Below are 9,060 nucleotides of genomic sequence, written 5' to 3'. Positions count from 1 at the left end.
GTGGTACCTTATATCCTAGAGAATGTAGCACTGTTCCTCAAGGCTTTGCTGATGTAATAAAACCAATGTACAAGTTTCTTCATTGACAGTAGGGTATGATAAACGTTCATTCTTCATAAGGTTCAATGAGATCATACATGAAAAGTGTTTAGAATAAAGCTTGATGTACTCAACGTTCAAAAGTTGGCTGCTATTTTAATGCATTAATGATTGGAAACTAGCAACGAATACCATTTATATGTATTTAGATTTGAAGAGAGAAGTTCAAGTGACTTATACCAAAAGAATATCAAAGGGGAAAATTTGAGGTCCTGTGGGGGGTCAATAGAGAAGATATTTGGGGAGGAGGGGCCTGGTGGCTGTAACACTCAACTCAGACCGGGCAGGAGGCTGCCTGCTCCAGATCCTCCCAAAGCTGGTCCCGTGTACTAACAAATGGGTTGGCATCTGTTAAGGAAATTGTAATAGAGACTGGAGGCTGGATGGAAGATTAGTCTAAGGCAGTGACTCCCAAAGGTTCTGGTTTCAGTTTTACACTGAAAATTCGTTGAGGATCCCAAAGAACTTCTGTCTTGTGAGTTGTATCTGCCAATATTTATCATATTAGAAACTAAAACAAAAATATTTTATTCATTTAAAAGTAACTTTATTACATCTTAACATAAATTACATCTCTATGAAAAATAACTATTTACGAAAGCAAAACAAAGGTAGAGAGAAGGGTGACACTTTTTTAATGTTTAAAGAGTGCAAAACTTTAATGCCTGGCATTATAGAAGACAGCTGGATTCTCATATCAGATTCTTATTCAGTCTGTAAAGGTACGCCATTTTGCATGTTTGAAGGAAAGCTTTGCACACATATGGGAGTTGGAAAGAAAAAATACTTTACTAGCCTTTTCAGATAATTTTGGATATTTTTTAATACTATACCACAGTTTGAACTGGTAAAGGTTAGTTGCTATGTGGAATCTGAAACCGTGTCAAAAACTTTTTGTACTTTGTTACATGAAAATCTAACAGTCTGTCTTGTGTTTTAAATAGATCTTTACCCATGCATGACTTTGTAACATTATGCTTTGGCATTTGGAAAATATGATTTCACTGCATTATGCAGCTCTTCCAAATACTGATATATTTCATTATATGATGTGAGGCAAGTCACGTTCGTTATACTCTGATCTCATCACAAATTCTTTTAAGTATTGGGAATTAGTCAAGCTCATACAAATATTCTAAAACTTGTTTTGGCAGATGCAGGATTTCCAAAATGCTAATTTTATCTTGAAGACTTGATTCTTAGCATTTGAAAAAAATTCTGTCAGTTACTTCTTGAAGTAACTTGCTTCATTGCTTCTTGAGAAAATACTGCCAAATGCCCAAGTGTGACTAACTGACATTTATGTCGGTCGTTCTTTCAAGAGAAAATGATGTTCTATGAAAAAAAGCCTCCAGTTCAGCTTGCAGCTCAAATTATTGTGCAAGTGCTTTTCCTCTAAACAACCCTCACACTTTGGTGTGGAAGAGCATGTTATACATACTTCTCATATCAACACAAGATATTTAAAAGCCATGTACCCAATTATCGAGATCCAATAGCTTTTACTCCTTCATCAAGGATATTCTTAGGTGAAACTGACTTTTTTTTTTAACTGCAAATGCATGATGGTGAAGAATCCAGTGGCCACCAGTATAGTATAGTTTGGTGCCACAGCCTTACTCGGTCTAAGATGCCAGCAGTTTTTCTTTGTTTTTTTTGTTTTAATTGAAGTATAGTCAGTTTACAATGTTGTGTCAATTTCTGGTGCACAGTATAATGTTTCAATCATACATACACATACATTTATTTCTTTTCATATTCTTTTTCATTATTGGTTTCTACATGACATTGAATATAGTTTCCTGTGCTATATAGAAGAAACTTGTTTATCTATTTTATATATAGTTAATATCTGCAAATCTCGAATTCCCAGTTTATCCCTTCCCACCACTTCCCCCACAACCATAAGTTTGTTACTATGTCCGTGAGTCTCTTTCTGTTTTGTAGATGAGTTCATTAGTGTGGGACACACGCTGCCCAGAACCTGCTTCTGTGCAGAAACACCGTGAGCACCCCTGGGAGCTGCAGGGAGGGCCAGGCTGCTTCCTGGAGAGTGTCCGCTGTCGCTCATCCAATCAGACGTTTCTCTTCCCTCCGTCCCCTTACTTTTGGAGCATTTCAGAGAACAGAGTGGATTTGAGATGGGAGCAGAGGACTCTGCTTCCAGGAAAGTAGAGTTGGAAAAGCCAGCTTCTAGGAAAGCAGTTTCCTGCCTAGTGAAGACGGCACTAGCTAACACCCCCAAGCCCCTCGATGACCACTAGAAAGGAAGACAAGCAGCACTCTTCCCTGGTTGGGAGAGAAGGTAGCAAAGGAGTGAAGAGGTTCTGCCCTAGAAACTAGGTGCAAAGTCTATCACTTTCAACAGGGAAAAATCCTAGGCTTGATGCTAAGCCTCCTTTGGAACAAGTAGAGGAGGGAAAGAGATGCTTTAGCTTTGATTTGTATACTCTAGAGGTCACCTAGTGATCCCTGGGACAGCCATGCTGGGTCAGACCCACTTCCCTGAATTATGTACTCACTTCCAGAACTATCAAGAAGGGATTCACCTAATCCTTCCTCTGCCTGTTTGTTTTCCCTGTATTATTTATAAGGGTAATGACTTGTACGATAAAGACTTCTGTTTTCTTCTTCTTTAAATTGTCTCTTAAAATTCAAAATCTTCTGTAGGTTTCTGTCCCACGGCTTAATTGTGGGATTTATTCGTATATTCATTCAACAAACATTAAACAGTACTTAGGGCCAGGGGATAGGTTGCAGAGCGAAGCAAGACCTGATGCCAACTCTCGCAGTCTGGTGAAGACAGACATATGGAGAATTTTAATGGTGAGAAAGTGCTAAGGAGGGTGTCTGTGCCTCCTGCTGAAGTGCATTAGCAAGGATGAACTCTGTGGGTGGGGGTGGGGTGGGCAGGGGTGGGTGAAGGAAGGTGGCCTGGCAGAGCTGCTGTGTGAACTGAGTCTGAGGGGAGCATTCACCTATGCCCCTGTGAGCCTTCCTCTAGTTTTCTGTCTTTTCCCACACAGACAGGAGCTTCCATCCTTAGCAAAATTGCCAAATACATCTAAAATCCTGTTTTCATTCTCGAGTTTCCTTCTGCACTATCTCAGCTGACTTTCCCAAAAGGAATATGTGGCTGATATATTTGGTGTGTTCCTGTCACTTCATCGCCTCCCAGGGACAAGTGAGCACTTTAAAATTGGGAACTATTCTCCTGAATTTGAATGGTTTGCAAGAACTCTATCTGGGCAAGGGACCAGATCCCACGATCAACCCTTTCCAAAACTCAAATTCAGTTTGTACAACAATAATCAGGGATGCTTGTGATTCAAAACAAACAAAAGCAAAACCAAAAACACCTCACAGATTGGTCCAGCCCACTCCCAGAAATTGATTCCTCAGACCCAAGGTGTGGCTATGGTGGGGAGAGGGTATAGTTCAGTGGTAGAGTATGTGCTTAGCATGCACGAAGTCCTGGGTTCAATTCCAGGGCCTCCATTTTTAAAAATCAATAAATAAATCTAATTACCTCTCCCCTACCAAAAAAAAAAAAAAAGCTTGAAAAAAAAAAGACTTGGGGAAAGATGTGGCTATAGAATTTTTCACAAGCATCCCGCCTGTTCCTGAAGCCACTGGGCAGCGGCCACCTTTTGCCTCTGAAGGTCTTACCGCCTGGTTGGAGGACTAGCTGGGCTGCTGATGAGTAGGGAGATTTCCCCCAGAAAAAAAATGCTTTGAGGGGTTTGGAAGATCCAAACAAGTCCCTGGTTTAGGAGGGAGCCAGATAACCACCTGGGGCATCATCCACAGCTGGGAAAGTGCTCATTGAAAGCCTCGCCGCAGAAGAGTCCACACTGATCCATCGGCAAGCAATGCTGGTCAGGGTCCCAGGTGAAGGGCTAGGGTCCTGCTTTAGGAGGAGATAATAATCCGCTCCATCTGTTGAGAGCATTACAATCCCCAAAGTCTTGACTACATGATCTCATTTGACCATCACAACCCCCTGTGTGGGAGGCAGGGTTTGACTCCTGTAACCATGGCAGCACCAAAAGGTGGCTGGGAGGGGCTTCCACATCACCCTGGCTCCTCCTGCCCCAGCCCACCCCTAACAAACCTGTAATCTAAGCAAAATGGTGTATAGGTGCTTGTAGACAATTTCCCAACACCTCCTTCCTTAGGGTCCCTAAGTGCCTCCTATAAAAAGCTCGAGCCTCACTGATTACAACCACTTTGCAGAAGAGTAGACTCAGACTCAGCCTTGCCAAAAGTTGCATAGTCAGAAAAGAATGCAGCAGGGACCAGGACAGATTCCCAGGCAGGCCTCTGCCCTGTTCCATGCGGCCTCCTCAGGAAAAGGGCAGTCAGAAAACCCAAGCTGGGAGAGGCAGGCAGCAGCCCCAGCCTCAGACAGGCACCAGTTCACCCCATGACCCAGAGGGATAGACGTAGGTCTCTGAGGAGGAGTCAGCGCTGATTATCAGCCTTGAGGGGCATCAGGTGCTGGCTTTCTTAGCCTTGGCCTGAGTCTGCTGCTGGCACATGTGCTCCCACCCCCACCCCCACGGGACAGTTGCCTGGATTGCTCACCTGCACTGCAGCCCATGCAGACCCTCCAAAGGGAAGGTCTCCTACACCCGACCTGCCTGGGGCAGTCCCCACTGGTGCCTTCAAGCCAGCCCCCTTTTAAGGCCCACTCCATCCTCTGGGCCTCATAGTGAGAATCTGGGTCAGTGACAAACACTCTGGGCTGCTAATCATGATAATGATGTAAGCCACACTGATGATTCCCAAACTTGGGGATCTGGGGGATCTTTCGGCACAAAGTCCAACAAGCCACATCCACCTGCTCCGAAGTCAGACTCCCAGAGGGAGCTGGAGGTTCATATATGCTAGGCTCTTTGATGACAGCTCTATGCTGAATAAAGTTTAAAGCATAAATCCATTCATGCTTCTCTTATGCTTATTTTAGTGATGGTTATGTAGTTCCAAGTCTGCAGCAGAAAATGTATTTTAAAAAGCTACCTTGGTTTTGAGTGACCCATTCCATGAGGGGGCTGTGGCCCACCCAGTGGACCCAAGAGAACAGAGGGGTACCTGGGCATGACATCACCATCCCAGGCTCGGCTCGGCTGGGCACCCACACCTTAGGCTCATGGTGGCTGGGCTGCTCCATGCTGTACCAGGGACCCCATCTGTCCCTCCTCTGGAAGAGCTGAATAGCTGCTTTTCCCCCTCCACCACCCTCCCCACCTCAGGCTCTGGTCTGCATGCCCCACCGGGAGCCCTGAGAGTGGAGATGGGTAACCTCTGGTTGTTAGTCTTGCTCCCGGATGGGGAGCCTCTCCCTCCAACCTGGGAACACAGGCCAGCATCCCTGGTTCCTGAGTTGGATGGAGCATCCTCCCTTGTCAGAGCTGCTGTTGAGTCACCAGCGAGGGGACTAGGAACCCAGGGTTGGCAGCTGAGCAAGGCGGCTCTCTCTTGCTTAGCCGTCTCTTACCCACAGGTTCCTGGGTGTGAGAACCGCATGGCGTGAAAGCCAGCCCAGAGGGGTTCTGCAGTGGGGAGTTGGGCAGCAGAGAGGGGTGGACAAAGCATATGAAGGCTTTAGTGTGAAATCTTACAATAAATATTTGCTCTGCCTCTTACTAGCTGTGTGACTTTGGGCAGGTTACTAACCTCTCTGCGTCTTGTTGGGCATTAGGTTTGAGTGGGTTAAATGACACGGAGATTTCGGGTTCCCTACACAGCACAGAATGCCCTACAGACACTGGTTCCCATGCCCTTCCCCCTCCCACAGAGTCTGAGTCTCCAGGGCACAGTCAGGACAGATGTCAGGATCAAATGGCCTACCCAGCAAGTTGGGCAGCTCCCCTGGGAAACCTACAGCTGCTGGTCCCCCAGAGCACTAAGCCTCCTGCCCCGCTGAGTCTGAGGTCAGGGGGCAAGGGAAACAGCAAGAGGCCTTTGTCTCTGGATGTTTCCTCCTGGTTGAGCTCAGGCAGCACTCCCATCTCTGCAGGGGTCATCAGTCTGAACACAGAGGCTTCTCCCAGCCAGCTGTGCCCATCGTAAACACAGGTGGGTTTGCTCTTCTGGAAACAGACTTTAGGTTTGGCTCTGGGCTGGACTCTAAGTTTTAAAAACTATATACAAGGCAGACTTGGGTGAACCCCTTGCTAGGCCTGTGGATTCCCCAGTGCTTTCTAGAACTTGCTTCCTAGTCTATGTATTAGCGCTGCCTCCTCAGCTCCCAAATTTGTCCCGAGCTAGAGGCTGGGCTGTTGTTCACACGGCAGCCACTGGGTGGCAGTGTGAAGCACTGTCCTATTTGCTCTCTCCTGCTGGGGCTCATCACTACCGCAGGGATTCTCAGGCAAGGGTGTGCGCTAGAATCACCAAAGGGCTTATTCAAATACTTTCGTCCTGCCGCTTACTAGCTGTGTGACTTCGGCAGGTTGCTAATCTTTCTGAGGTGATTTTCTGAGTCGGGGCTGAGAATTTGCATTTCCATCAAGTTCCTAGCTGATACGGCTGCTGCTAGTCAGAGAACAATGTCAGGGTCTAAGAACCCCTCCCAGGCTCCTGGGAGCCCAGCGGCCTGGGATCAAACTCTCTGATCTCACAGGAAGTGGGTGGAGGTGGCCACAGCTCTCCTTCTGGGAAAGCTCCTCTGCCGGCTTTGCTTGCCACCCCGCCCCCCGCCCCCTAACATCCTTTGTCACTGTCCCTAAAGTACATCTCCACCAAAGCATTCAGGGTCCAAACAATCAACCTTTCTGCAACCACAGAAGCTGAACAGAGGGTAGGTGCCACTGGAGCGAGAACAGGAATTGGAGGAAAGTAACTGGAGAAGGTCAGAGAGGAAGGAGGCGGGAGGAGGGAGCCTGGCACATGCGCGGTGGTCCCAGTGCCATCCCAGAGCGGATAACCACCACCCGTGCTGGGGCCTGAGATGGGAGACAGACAGTCCAGGGGGCCTCCTCCTGCCCTTCTTCCCAGCGCCTTTCCAGGCTCCTTGCCGCGTGTGAATGCGTTCTGGCAGTGGAAGGTGAGTGGAAGCGCTCCCACTCCCACCCTGGCCAGCGAAGGCTCCCAAGTGATTCCCTCTCTCAGCTTGTGGGCCACGTGGATACCAAAGCCCTGGGCTGCCTTGGGGGCCACCCCTGGAGGATGACGGAGCCTCTGGCGTCCTAAATGACTGCATGGAGCAGAGGGTCTTCCCCTCCCTCCACCGGGGCCATTCAGCTCTATGAGACAAGAACCAACGCCCGCTGAATTAAGCCGCTGTGATTCCAGGCTCCACCTGTGACAGGGTGTGGCATTCCCTAACCAACGTATCGGATGTGGGAAGTGAGAAGGACAGCAGATGCCACCACAGATACAACCTTGCTGGTCTCTCCGTGAATTTGAGCAGAACAAGCCCATTTAACATCTGCTGCTCTAGGACAGTACATCACCCCCTACTGAGGGTGCCGGACACTGCTTTCCCTTCTTTGGTTCATTTATTCCTCATAACAATGTGAAAGGTAGCAGTATGCTAATCCCCACTTTGAAGATGCAGGCCTGAGTTGGGTGGTCGTTAAGTGGGTGCTGTTAAGTATCGTGCCCAAGGTCACTTAGGGATAACCTCTGGTAAGAGGCAAGATCTTACTAGAATTCAGGCTGCTTGTCTGTAGCCCACACATTCTAAACCACACCAGGTGCTCCCCAAAGAAAGACTCAAGGCCTGGCCCTCAGCTGTGAGGGACTTAATCTGAGTCAGGAAGTCATGGTGTATACTTGGGAGTATGGATTTGGGATGGAGGAAAAGAGTTTTTCTGACCCTCGGGTTGCTTGCTAAGTGTAGCTATGAGGACCCACGGTTGAAGGAGGAGGCAGAGAGGAAAGGAAGAAAGGATTAACACAGCAGGGACAAATCCCTAGGAACCTTAGGAGTTTGATGAAATGATGCGTAAGCTTGGGGAACACTGTGTGAATCAACAGAGTCCCAGATGTCCCTTCCCTTCCCACTCTCTGCACCATCCAGCACCCTCTTCTTTAGCTTTGTGATTTCAAGTCTGTCCCAAGAGTAACACAGAAGAGGGTCTGTCTTGTTCACAGTTGTAACCCCCACCCAGAGCGGTGCCAGGCACACAGGAGGTGCTCAGTAGGTGTTTGTGGAGTGCATTAATGGGGAGAAGCACAGCTGGCTTGAACTTGGCAGCAAGAGTCTGTCCTGTTGGAGCCTCAAGTCACGGAATCTTATGGGCAGTGGAATTCTCAAAAGGTCCGTGTTTTGCTTCCACTGAGGACTGCCTGCCCATCATCCCCTCTCTCCTTTTCTTAAAGACTTAATATACGGCAGGGCGGATTGAGGCCTTGAGAGACCATGTAGCCCTGTGGATCTCAAAGTTGGCTCTGTACAGTATTCTAGTTTGTGGACCCACTCTTAAAGATTTTGATTTAATTGATCTGGGCTGTCGCCCAGGCATCAGGATTTTTGGCAGCTCCGTGGCTGATTCTAATGATTCTAATTCTAGCTGAGGATTAGAACTAGGGATCTAATCCAGTCCCTTCATTTCATGGGCCAAGCCTCAGAGGGGAGGGAGTTCCCAGGATTATTCAGCCAGGTGACGGCAGGACTGAGCCCCTAATCCAGGGAGTGCTCTTCTCTTCTCCAAAGGCCACCCCAGCATCTCTTCTGAAAATGCATTTGGCTCTTGTGGCCAAAAGTTCTTCCCAAGGTCAGAACCTTTAAGTCTTTCTTTGATCCGCCCAGAGTGGATTTAGTTTTAATCCAGAGTTTCAATCCAGCCTGAATGCAGCTCCCCTCAGGTCCTCCTTTTTGCTCTGTGTGGCTCTCCCTGGACCATCACGCGGGCTTCTTCAGCAGCTCAGGGAGGTCTCCAGCCTGCCTCCCCAGGAGCATCTCTCTGATCCGCTGCTCCCTGCCCAGCTCCTGTCTGGCCTTCCTTTCTC

The sequence above is a fragment of the Camelus bactrianus genome, chromosome 23 (assembly GCF_048773025.1).
Source record: "Camelus bactrianus isolate YW-2024 breed Bactrian camel chromosome 23, ASM4877302v1, whole genome shotgun sequence".
Lineage (NCBI taxonomy): Eukaryota > Metazoa > Chordata > Mammalia > Artiodactyla > Camelidae > Camelus > Camelus bactrianus.
The sequence above is the reverse complement of the archived record's forward strand: the minus strand, read 5'-3'. Positions refer to the sequence as shown.